We start from the raw sequence: 13,637 nt of genomic DNA, 5'->3' as shown, positions 1-13,637 counted from the left end.
GTTAAATCATCGTTAGTCGTTACATGTAAATGTTGTTTTGAAGCTTTTAGGTTAACGATCCTGTTAAGTGTTGTTAACCTATTGTTTATTATATCAAATGAGATGTTAAATTATTACATTATCATGATATTATGATGTATTAATATATCTTAATATTATATATATACAATTAAATGTCGTTACAACGATAATCGTTACATATATGCCTCGTTTCGAAATCCTTAAGTTAGTAGTCTTGTTTTTACATATGTAGTTCATTGTTAATATACTTAATGATATGTTTACTTATCATAATACCATGTTAACTGTATATATATCCATATATATAACATCATATAGTTTTTACAAGTTTTAACGTTCGTGAATCACCGGTCAACTTGGGTGGTCAATTGTCTATATGAAATCTATTTCACTTAATCAAGTCTTAACAAGTTTGATTGCTTAACATGTTGGAAACACTTAATCATGTAAATAAAAATTTCATTTAATATATATAATCATGGAAACGTTCGGGTCACTACAGTACCTACCCGTTAAATAAATTTCGTCCCGAAATTTTAAGCAATTGGAGGTGTTGACGTATCTTCTGGAAATAAGTGCGAGTATTTCTTCTTTATCTGATCTTCTCATTCCCAAGTGAACTCGGGTCCTCTACGAGCATTCCATCGAACTTTAACAATTGGTATCTTGTTTTGCTTAAGTCTTTTAACCTCACGATCCATTATTTAGACGGGTTCTTCGACGAATTGAAGTTTTTCATTGATTTGGATTTCGTCTAACAGAATAATGAGATCTTCTTTAGCAAAACATTTCTTCAAATTTGAGACGTGGAAAGTGTTATGTACAGCCGCGAGTTGTTGTGGTAATTCAAGTCGGTAAGCTACTGATCCGACACGATCAATAATCTCGAATGGTCCTATATACCTTGGATTTAATTTCCCTCGTTTACCAAATCGAACAATGCCTTTCCAAGGTGCAACCTTAAGCATGACCATCTCTCCAATTTCAGATTCTATATCTTTTCTTTTAATGTCGGCGTAGCTCTTTTGTCGACTTTGGGCGGTTTTCAACCGTTGTTGAATTTGGATGATATTCTCGGTAGTTTCTTGTATTATCTCCGGACCCGTAATCTGTCTATCTCCCACTTCACTCCAACAAATCGGAGACCTGCACTTTCTATCATAAAGTACTTCAAACGGCGCCATCTCAATGATTGAATGGTAGCTGTTGTTGTAGGAAAATTCTGCTAACGGTAGATGTCGATCCCAACTGTTTCCGAAATCAATAACACATCATCGTAGAATGTCTTCAAGCGTTTGTATCGTCCTTTTGCTCTGCCCATCAGTTTGTGGATGATAGGCAGTACTCATGTCTAGACGAGTTCCTAATGCTTGCTGTAATGTCTGCCAGAATCTTGAAATAAATCTGTCATCCCTATCAGAGATAATAGAGATTGGTATTCCATGTCTGGAGACGACTTCCTTCAAATACAGTCATGCTAACTTCTCCATCTTGTCATCTTCTCTTATTGGCAGGAAATGTGCTGATTTGGTGAGACGATCAACTATTACCCAAATAGTATCAAAACCACTTGCAGTCCTTGGCAATTTAGTGATGAAATCCATGGTAATGTTTTCCCATTTCCATTTCGGGATTTCGGGTTGTTGAAGTAGACCTGATGGTTTCTGATGCTCAGCTTTGACCTTAGAACACGTCAAACATTCTCCTACATATTTAGCAACATCGGCTTTCATACCTGGCCACCAAAAATGTTTCTTAAGATCCTTGTACATCTTTCTCATTCCAGGATGTATTGAGTATCTGGTTTTATGAGCTTCTCTAAGTACTATTTCTCTCATATCTCCAAATTTTGGTACCCAAATTCTTTCAGCCCTATACCGGGTTCCATCTTCCTGAATATTAAGATGCTTCTCCGATCCTTTGGGTATTTCATCCCTTAAGTTTCCCTCTTTTAAAACTCCTTGTTGCGCCTCCTTTATTTGAGTAGTAAGGTTAGTGTGAATCATTATATTCATAACTTTTACTTGAATAGGTTCTCTATCCTTTCTGCTCAAGGCGACGGCTACCACATTTGCCTTCCCCGGGTGGTAATGAATCTCAAATTCGTAATCATTCAACAATTCAATCCACCTGCGCTGCCTCATGTTCAGTTGTTTCTGATGAAATATGTGTTGAAGACTTTTGTGGTTGGTATATATAATACTTTTGACCCCATATAAGTAGTGCCTCCAAGTCTTTAATGCAAAAAAAACCGCGCCTAATTCCAAATCATGCGTCGTATAATTCTGCTCGTGAATCTTCAATTGTCTAGACGCATAAGCAATTACTTTCGTTCGTTGCATTAATACACAACCGAGACCTTGCTTTGAGGCGTCACAATATATCACAAAATCATCATTCCCTTTAGGTAATGACAATATAGGTGCCGTAGTTAACTTTTTCTTCAACAATTGAAATGCTTTTTCTTATTCATCCTTCCATTCAAATTTCCTCTCTTTATGCGTTAATGCAGTCAAGGGTTTTGCTATTTTGGAAAAATCTTGGATGAATCTCCTGTAATAACCATCTAGTCCAAAAAATTGGCGTATGTGTTTCGGAGTTTTCGGGGTTTTTCACTTTTCAACGGTTTCAATCTTTGCTGGATCCACTTGAATACCTTCTTTGTTCACTATATGACCGAGGAATTGAACTTCTTCCAACCAAAATGCACACTTTGAAAACTTAGCGTACAGTTTTTCTTTTCTCAGCAACTCTAGCACTTTTCTCAAATGTTCTTCGTGCTCTTGATCATTCTTCGAGTAAATAAGTATGTCATCGATGAAAACAATGACAAACTTGTCAAGATATGGCCCACAAACTCGGTTGATGAGGTCCATGAACACAGCTAGTGCGTTAGTCAATCCAAACGGCATAACCATAAACTCGTAATGACCGTAACGCGTCCTAAAAGCAGTATTCGGAATGTCATCCTCTTTCACCCGCATTTGGTGATATCCAGAACATAAATCGATCTTCGAATAAACCGACGCGCCTTGTAGTTGATCAAATAAGTCGTTGATTCTCGGTAATGGGTAACGGTTCTTGATGGTAAGTTTGTTCAACTCTCGGTAGTCGATACACAACCTGAATGTACCATCTTTCTTCTTGACAAACAGAACAGGAGCTCCCCATGGTGATGTACTTGGTCGAATGAAACCACGCTCGAAAAGTTCCTGTAACTGACTTTGTAATTCTTTCATTTTGCTGGGTGCGAGTCAGTATGGAGCACGAGCTATTGGTGCAGCTCCTGGTACAAGGTCTATTTGAAATTCAACGGATCGATGTGGGGGTAATCCCGGTAATTCTTTCGAAAATATATCGAAAAATTCTTTTGCGACGGGAACATCACTGATGTTCTTTTCTTCAGGTTTAACTTCCTCGATGTGTGCTAGAATGACGTAACAACCTTTTCTTATTAGTTTTTGCGCCTTCAAACTACTAATAAGATTTAACTTCGCGTTGTTCTTTTCTCCGTACACCATTAAAGGTTTTCCCTTTTCACGCATAATATGAATCGCATTTTTATAACAAACGACCTCTGCTCTCACCTTTTTCAACCAGTCCATACCAATTATTACATCAAAACTTCCTAACTCGACTGGTATTAAATCAATTTTAAACGTTTCATCCCCCAGTTTAATTTCTCTATCCCGACATATATTATCTGCTGAAATTAATTTACCGTTTGCTAATTCGAGTAAAAATTTACTATCCAAAGGCGTCAATGGGCAACTTAACTTATGTAGTGACCCGAAATTTTCCATATTTATATATATTAATTGAGATTGATATTTACATGACTAAATGTTTCCAACGTGTTAAGCAATCAAACTTGTTAAGACTTGATTAAATGAAATAAGTTTCATATAGACAATTGATCACCCAAGTTGACCGGCGATTCACGAACGTTAAAAAATTGTGAAAACTACATGTTGTGGTATATATATACATATATATATGGTTGACATGAGATTATGATTAGTAAGTATCTCACTAAGTATATTAACAATGTGTGATATACATAAGAAATGAGATTACTAAGTTAAGAAACTCGAAATGATATATATAACGATTATCGTTATGACAACGTCTACTAAATACATATGTATCATATTAAGATATTGATACACTATATTTAACATGATAAAATGATATTTAAATATATCATTAAGTGTGTTAACAATGAACTACATATGTAAAAACAAGACTACTAACTCAAGAATTACGAAACGAGACTTATATGTAACGATTATCGTTGTAACGATATTTTAATGTATGTATCATATTAAGAGATATTCATACATCATAATATCATGATAATATAATAATTTAACATCTCATTTGATATAATAAACATTGGGTTAACAACATTAATTGAGATCGTTAACTTAAAGGTTTCAAAACAACACTTACATGTAACGACTAACGAAGACTTAACGAATCCATCAGAATGTATATACATGTTGTGATTTGATATGTATTCTTACACTTTTTAAAGACTTCAAGACACATATCAAAGTACTTCTACTTAACAAAAATACTTACAATTACATCCTCGTTCAGTTTCATCAACAATTCTACTCGTATGCACCCGTATTCGTACTCGTACAATACACAGCTTTTAGATGTATGTACTATTGGTATATACACTCCAATGATCAGCTCTTAGCAGCCCATGTAAGTCACCTAACATATGTAGGAACCATCATTTGGCAACTAGCATGAAATATCTTATAAAATTACAAAAATATTAGTAATCATTCATGACTTATTTACATGAAAACAAAATTACATATCCTTTATATCTAATCCATATACCAACGACTAAAAACACCTACAAACACTTTCATTCTTCAATTTTCTTCATCTAATTGATCTCTCTCAAGTTCCATCTTCAAGTTCTTAGTGTTCTTCATAAATTCCATAAGTATAGTTTCATAAAAATCAAGAATACTTCCAAGTTTGCAAGTCTACTTCCAAGCTTTCTAATCCATTCCAAGTAATCATCTAAGATCAAGGAACCTTTGTTATTTACAGTAGTTTATATTTCTAATTCAAGGTAATATTCATATTCAAACTTTGATTCAATTTCTACAACTATAACAATCTTATTTCGAGTGAAAATCTTACTTGAACTGTTTTCGTGTCATGATTCTGCTTCAAGAACTTTCAAGCCATCCAAGGATCCTTTGAAGCTAGATCCATTTTTTTTCATTTCCAGTAGTTTTATCTAGAAAAATTGAGGTAGTAATGATGTTCATAACATCATTCGATTCATACATATAAAGCTATCTTATTCGAAGGTTTAAACTTGTAATCACTAGAACATAGTTTAGTTAATTCTAAACTTGTTCGCAAACAAAAGTTAACCCTTCTAACTTGACTTTTAAAATCAACTAAACACATGTTCTATATCTATATGATATGCTAACTTAATGATTTAAAACCTGGAAACACGATGAACACCATAAAATCGGATATACGCCGTCGTAGTGAAACCGGGGGCTGTTTTGGTTTGGATAATTAAAAACTATGATAAACTTTGATTTAAAAGTTGTTCTTCTGGGAAAATGATTTTTCATATGAACATGAAACTATATCCAAAAATCTTGGTTAAACTCAAAGTGAAAGTATGTTTTTCAAAATGGTCATCAAGATGTCGTTCTTTCGACGAAAATGACTACCTCTTTAGTAATTGACATGTAACTTAAATTTCCGACTATAAACCTATACTTTTTCTATTTGGATTCTTAAATTAGAGTTCAATATGAAACCATAGCAATTTGATTCACTCAAAACGGATTTAAAATGAAGAATTTAAGGGTAAAACAAGATTGGATATTTTTGATCTTTTTAGCTACGGGAAATGTTTAACAAATCTATACAAATCATATCCTAGCTAACTTATATTGTATTATACATGTATTCTAATATATTATGTAATCTTGGGATACCGTAGACACGTATGCAAATGTTTTGACATATCATATCGACCCATGTATATATATTATTTGGAACAACCATAGACACTCTATATGCAGTAATGTTGGAGTTAGCTATACAGGGTTGAGGTTGATTCCAAAAATATATATACTTTGAGTTGTGATCTAGCCTGAGACGTGTATACACTGGGTCGTGGATTGATTCAAGATAATATATATCGATTTATTTCTGTACATCTAACTGTGGACAACTAGTTGTAGGTTATTAACGAGGACAGCTGACTTAATACACTCAAATCTTTAAAACATAATAAAAATGGTTGTAATTATATTTTGATCATACTTTGATATATATATGTACATATTTGTATAGGTTCATGAATCGATCCGTGGCCAAGTCTTATTTCCGAGGAAGAAAATATCTGTGAAAGTGAGTTATAGTCCCACTTTTAAAATCTAATATTTTTGGGATGAGAATACATGCAGGTTTTATAAATGATTTACAAAATAGACACAAGTATGTGAAACTACATTCTATGGTTGAATTATCGAAATCGAATATGCCCCTTTTTATTAAGTCTGGTAATCTAAGAATTAGGGAACAGACACCCTAATTGACGCGAATCCTAAAGATAGATCTATTGGGCCTAACAAACCTCATCTAAAGTACCGGATGCTTTAGTACTTCGAAATTTATATCATATCTGGAGGGTGTCCCGGAATGATGGCGATATTCTTATATATGCATCTTGTTAATGTCGATTACCAGGTGTTCACCATATGAATGATTTTTATCTCTATGTATGGGATGTGTATTGAAATATGAAATCTTGTGGTTTATTGTTACGATTTGATATATATAGGTTAAACCTATAACTCACCAACATTTTTGTAGACGTTTAAAGCATGTTTATTCTCAGGTGAATACTAAGAGCTTCCGCTGTTGCATACTAAAATAAGGACAAGATTTGGAGTCCATGTTTGTATGATATTGTGTACAAACTGCATTCAAGAAACATATGTCGATGTAATATATTTCTATTGTAAACCATTATGTAATGGTCATGTGTAAATAGTATATTTTAGATTATCATTATTTGATAATCTACGTAATGTTTTTAAAACCTTTATTGATAAAATAAAGGTTATGGTTGTTTTAAAAATGAATGCAGTCTTTGAAAAACGTCTCATATAGAGGTCAAAACCTCGCAACGAAATCAATTAATATGGAACGTTTATAATCAATATGAACGGGACATTTCAGTTGGTATCAGAGCGTTGGTCTTAGAGAACCAGAAAATTTGCATTAGTGTGTCTTATCGAGTTTGTTAGGATGCATTAGTGAGTCTGGACTTCGACCGTGTTTTCATTAAAAATGATTGCTTAACATTTTTGTTGAAAACTATATATTATTAACATGTAAATATTATGTGATATATTAATCTCTTAACATGTTTGAGATTGTGTGATAGATGTCTATCTCTAGCACAAATTCCATTAACTCACCTAATAATAACGAAGAGTCGAATATATATTGGCAAGATTCACAAGTTCCCGAAGAACTGGAAGAAGAGAAAACGGAACCGGAAGAAGAGGAACCGGAAGAAGAGGAACCAGAAGAAGAGGAACCGGAAGAAGAAGAGGTTCCGCAGGGAGGAATAGTAGGAACCACAGAAAACCGGTCAAACAAAAGAAAATTCTCAACCAATGGACCAAAGTTAATAATGGTCAATGGTGTTTTCGCTAAGGAAGCAAAATATTGAGAAAATTACCAATTTTCCGATGAATCGGATCCTGATGAGGATTCTGATGATGTTATAGAAATTACCCTGACCCAATTTAATGAGTCAAAGGAAAATAATAAGGGAAAAGGCATCAAAATAAAGAAATTTGATTCCGACCCCGATGAACTTTATATGTACCGTCAACACCCGTATTTTCAATATCGTGACAATAACCCGGGAACCTCTAAACCACCAGGTTTTTCTAAACCAATGTGGAAAACGATGACTCGTATTAGAGGAACATCATATATCCCTAGAAGATTAGGAAAAAGAACCAAGTCCGAAGAAGAAGAAGAAGAAACCAGTGATTCAGATTAGAGGGGTGTGAGCATGTTGTGTAATAAATGTATTGTAATGTGCTTGTACTTTTATGTTCTATATAAAAATTGCTTGTATTGTTTGTTATTACGAATCTAATCCTTGTCTATTTTACAGTATAAAAACAAAATGGACGTTAAGGGTAGACAACCGAATATTTTAGAAGACCTACCAGAGGATATGATTGAGGAAATCTTGTCTAGAGTCGGTCAGAATTCATCAGCACATTTAGTTATGGCGAAATTAACTTGTCAAACATTTGAAAGACTTTCCAGAAATGCCTTAGTTTATAAAAGGCTTTTCTTTGATAGGTGGGGTATATCACATTGGGGAGACTTTAAGTTACGCTGTGTTTTTTTTAAAGTGTTAAATGCGGGGAACCCAAATGCAATTTTACGCTACGGGTTAAGAACCTATTTTGACTCAACATATCCCAACATAGGATTTCGTGAATTAGAAAGAGCTTCTAACATGCAACATAAAGAAGCATGTTATGCTTACGGGTTAGTGATGTTCGCTTCTTAACAAAGTGAGAAAAAGAACATCGGATTGCAGCTTTTAAATAAAACTTTCCCACAAGTGACGGATTCAGTAGTTGGGGTAAGAAACAAGGTTTTTAGATTATTACGGGGCTGTTGGACATTACGAAACCCTCGTCCTTTTGACGACATTACAACATGCTGCCTAGCCAATGCTCATAACGGTTATTTTCCACAAGACCAAGGATGGGAAGTCGTCTTAGTAAAACCAGAATGCATGACTTGTTTCTGGACTTATGAATTACGTGTCTTTATTTTCTTTGCTGAACAACTTGCGTATTAACTAGATTTATCTTCAAAACTATCCTGTATCATAGTGTACTATATTTCATGTTATATATAATATAGCGAAGTTGTAAGTTTGAAGAATATTTGTATGTGATATATTATTATAATCAGTTTTTCATATGGAATTGTAGTAGTTGAATTGTATATTAGCTACTAAGTATGAACTTAACGGGTAGGTAGTACCCGAATTTAAACTTATAAAACGCTAATATGAAGAAAAAGCTTTTATAAATGAGTTCATATTATGCTACGAGATACTATTGACTACTCTTAATATTCTATATGATTAACTTGTTTTATTTGACTATTTTGAAGGAAATGGCACCGACTACTCGACACACCTTGAATGTGAGCGAAGAGGAATTTCGTGCCTTTCTTGCTTCAAATATAGCCGCAGTACAGGCCGCGCTACATACCAACAATAACTCTGAATCTAGCAATACAGCTAACGGCGCAAGAAATCGTGTAGGATGCTCCTACAAGGAATTCACTGCCTGCAAACCTTCAGAATTTGATGGGACCGAAGGACCAATCGGATTGAAACGGTGGACCGAGAAAGTTGAATCGGTGTTTGCCATAAGTAAGTGTGCTGAAGGAGACAAAGTGAAGTACGCTACGCATACCTTCACAGGTATTGCGTTAACATGGTGAAATACCTATCTAGAGCAAGTGGGACAAGATGCTACTTACGCACTACCATGGTCAGCATTCAAGCACTTGATGAACGAGAAGTACCGTCCCATAACCGAGGTCAATAAGCTCAAGTCAGAACTTAGAGGGTTACGAACACAGGGATTCGATATTACTTCGTACGAAAGACGATTCACAGAATTGTGCCTATTGTGTCCGAGAGCATTCGAAGATGAGGAAGAGAAGATCGACGCGTTTGTGAAAGGGTTACCGGAGAGAATCCAAGAAGATATATATTCACACGAGCCTGCCTCCATACAAAAGGCATGTAGAATGGCTCACAAACTAGTGAACCAGATTGAGGGAAGAATTAAAGAACAGGCGGCCGAAGAGGCCAACGTGAAGCTAGTCGGAAGAAAGTGGGAGGAAAACGGTGATAAGAGTCACCAAAACAACAACAACTATCCCAACAATCGCAACAACAATCGCAACTACAACAAACGGCACAACAACAACAATAACAACAACAACAACAACAACAACAACAACAACAACAACTACAACAATCATCCCAACAACAATAACAACCGCAACAACAACAATCAGAAGCAGCTATGCCAAAGGTGTGAAAAGTATCACTCGGGGTTCTGCACCAAATTTTGCAACAAGTGTAAAAGAAATGGTCATAGCGCAGTGAAGTGTGAGGTCTACGGACCAGGGGTTAACAGAACGAAAGGAACAAATGGTGTCGGAACGAGTAATGGCGGAGCAAGTAGTGTCGGAGCAAGTTATGCCAATGTAGTTTGTTATAAATGTGGAAACCCGGGCCACATTATTAGAAATTGCCCGAACCAGGAGAACACGAATGGACAAGGCCGTGGAAGAGTTTTCAATATTAATGCGGCAGAGGCACAGGAAGACCCGGAGCTTGTTACGGGTACGTTTCTTATTGACAATAAATCTGCTTATGTTTTATTTGATTCGGGTGCGGATAGAAGCTATATGAGTAGAGATTTTTGTGCTAAATTAAGTTGTCCATTGACGCCGTTGGATAGTAAATTTTTACTCGAATTAGCCAACGGTAAATTAATTTCAGCAGATTATATATGCCGGAATCGAGAAATTAAACTGGGTAGCGAAATATTTAAGATTGATTTGATACCAGTAGAGTTAGGGAGTTTTGATGTAATAGTTGGCATGGACAGGCTGAAGGAGATGAAAGCAGAGATAGTATATTACAAAAATACAATTCGCATTGTACGAGAAGAAGGAGAACCCTTAATGGTGTATGAAGAAAAGGGCAACACGAAGCTACATCTTATTAGTAATTTGAAGGCATAAAAACTAATAAGAAAAGGTTGCTATGCTGTTCTAGCACACGTCGAGAAAGTACAAACTGAAGAAAAGAGCATCAATGATGTTCCCGTCGTAAAAGAATTTCCCGATGTATTTTCAAAAGAATTATCGGGACTACCTCCACATCGATCTGTTGAATTTCAAATAGATCTTGTACCAGGAGCTGCACCAATAGCTCGTGCTCCTTACCGACTTGCACCCAGCGAGATGAAAGAACTGCAAAGCCAACTACAAGAACTATTAGAACGTGGTTTCATTCGACCAAGCACATCACCATGGTTAGCTCCTATTTTGTTTGTCAAGAAGAAGGATGGTACATTTAGGTTGTGTATTGACTACAGAGAGTTGAATAAACTTACCATCAAAAACCGTTATCCACTGCCGAGAATTGACGACTTATTTGATCAACTACAAGGCTCGTCGGTTTATTCGAAAATCGATTTACGTTCTGGATATCATCAAATGCGAGTAAAGGAGGATGATATTCCAAAAACTACTTTTAGGACACGTTATGGTCATTACAAGTTTATGGTTATGCCGTTTGGATTGACTAACGCACCAGCTGTGTTCATGGACCTTATGAACCGAGTGTGTGGGCCATATCTTGACAAGTTTGTCATTGTTTTCATCAATGACATACTTATTTACTCAAAGAATGATCAAGAGCACGAAGAACATTTGAGAAAAGTGCTAGAAGTATTGAGGAAAGAAAAACTGTACGCTAAGTTTTCAAAGTGTACATTTTGGTTGGAAGAAGTTCATTTCCTCGGTCACATAGTGAACAAAGAAGGTATCCAGGTGGACCCGGCAAAGATTGAAACCGTTGAAAAGTGGGAAACCCCAAAAACTCCGAAGCATATATGTCAATTTTTAGGATTGGCTGGTTACTACGGAAGATTCATCCAAGATTTCTCCAAAATAGCAAAACCTTTGACTGCATTAACGCATAAAGGGAAGAAATTTGAATGGAAGGATGAACAAGAGAAGGCGTTTCAGTTATTAAAGAAAAAGCTAACTACGGTACCTATATTGTCATTGCCTGAAGGGAATGATGATTTTGTGATTTATTGTGACGCATCAAAGCAAGGTCTAGGTTGTATATTAATGCAACGAACGAAGGTGATTGCTTATGCGTCTAGACAATTGAAGATTCACGAGCAAAATTATACAACTCACGATTTGGAATTGGGTGCTGTTGTTTTTGCATTAAAGACTTGGAAGTATTATTTATATGGGGTCAAAAGTATTATATATACCGACCACAAAAGTCTCCAACATATATTTAATCAGAAGCAACTGAATATGAGACAACGCAGGTGGATTGAACTGTTGAATGATTATGATTTTGAGATTCGATACCACCCGGGGAAGGCGAATGTGGTAGCCGACGCTTTGAGTAGATACGGGTAAAAGCTATGAATATAATTATTCGTACTAACCTTACTACTCAAATAAAGGAGGCGCAACAGGGAGTTGTAAAAGAAGGAAAGTTGAAGAATGAGATACCCATAAGATCAGAGAAACATCTTAATATTCGGGAAGACGGAACCTGGTATAGGGCTGAAAGAATTTAGGTACCAAAATTTGGAGATGTGAGAGAAATGGTACTTAGAGAAGCTCATAAAACCAGATACTCAATACATCCTGCAAAGGGGAAGATGTACAAGGATCTCAAGAAACATTTTTGGTGGCCAGGTATGAAAGCCGATGTTGCTAAATACGTAGGGGAATGTTTGACGTGTTCTAAGGTCAAAGCGGAGCATCAGAAACCATCAGGTACTTCAACAACTCGAAATCCCGGAATGGAAATGGGAAAACATTACCATGGATTTCATTACTAAATTGCCAAGGACTGCAAGTGGTTATTATACTATTTGGGTAATAGTTGATCGTCTCACCAAGTCAGCACACTTCCTGCCAATGAGAGCAGATGACAAAATGGAGAAGTTAGTGCGATTGTATTTGAAGGAGGTTGTCTCCAGACATGGAATACCCGTCTCTATTTGTAGGTTTTTCATATGCTCGAGAGACATATTAAATTAATATGGCTAACATGTTATGATCCAAGTCGGGTCATACCCAATAACAAGCTTACCGACACCTTATACGTATTTAAACTTAACGATTGGTTCGTTTAATAAATACGCGACACTTGGATTTTAGAAAATCGGGTTTTTGAAATATTATCACTTGGGATAAATTATTTGGATAATTTATATTTAATTATTTATTGGTTTAAATAATTAAGTTGTGTTATATTTTATAAAATGGTTTATAAAAATAAAAGAAACTTGACAAATGCATTATATTTATAACAAGTTTTATATAACTTTGAACAAGTTTTATAAATTTATAATATACACATAAGTAATGGGCAGTTTTTGGGACTCCAAGGACTTCACCCATGCTTATTCTTTGATGCTTTCAATAACACAATCCCATAGGTGCATGCCATATACTTGTACCAAGGCTTGACCACTTTCTTCCAAGTGAAAAACATAGATGCAAATAGCTTAAAAAAACTGCAAAAATAGTCTCCATTTTCTTGCTGCTGGCCGTGGCATTTTGAGCTCAAAGGGGAGTTCAAATTTTGTTTTTGCAAGCTTACATCTAGTGTCAATTAAATCCTAACTAATTACAAAGGTGTTGGGGTTATTGCTTGGGGTATTACTTGCTTGAGGCTTTAAGTTAGAGGCTTTATTCCATCATCTTTATCATCC

Source organism: Rutidosis leptorrhynchoides, chromosome 6 (assembly GCF_046630445.1).
Source record: "Rutidosis leptorrhynchoides isolate AG116_Rl617_1_P2 chromosome 6, CSIRO_AGI_Rlap_v1, whole genome shotgun sequence".
NCBI lineage: Eukaryota > Viridiplantae > Streptophyta > Magnoliopsida > Asterales > Asteraceae > Rutidosis > Rutidosis leptorrhynchoides.
The sequence above is the reverse complement of the archived record's forward strand: the minus strand, read 5'-3'. Positions refer to the sequence as shown.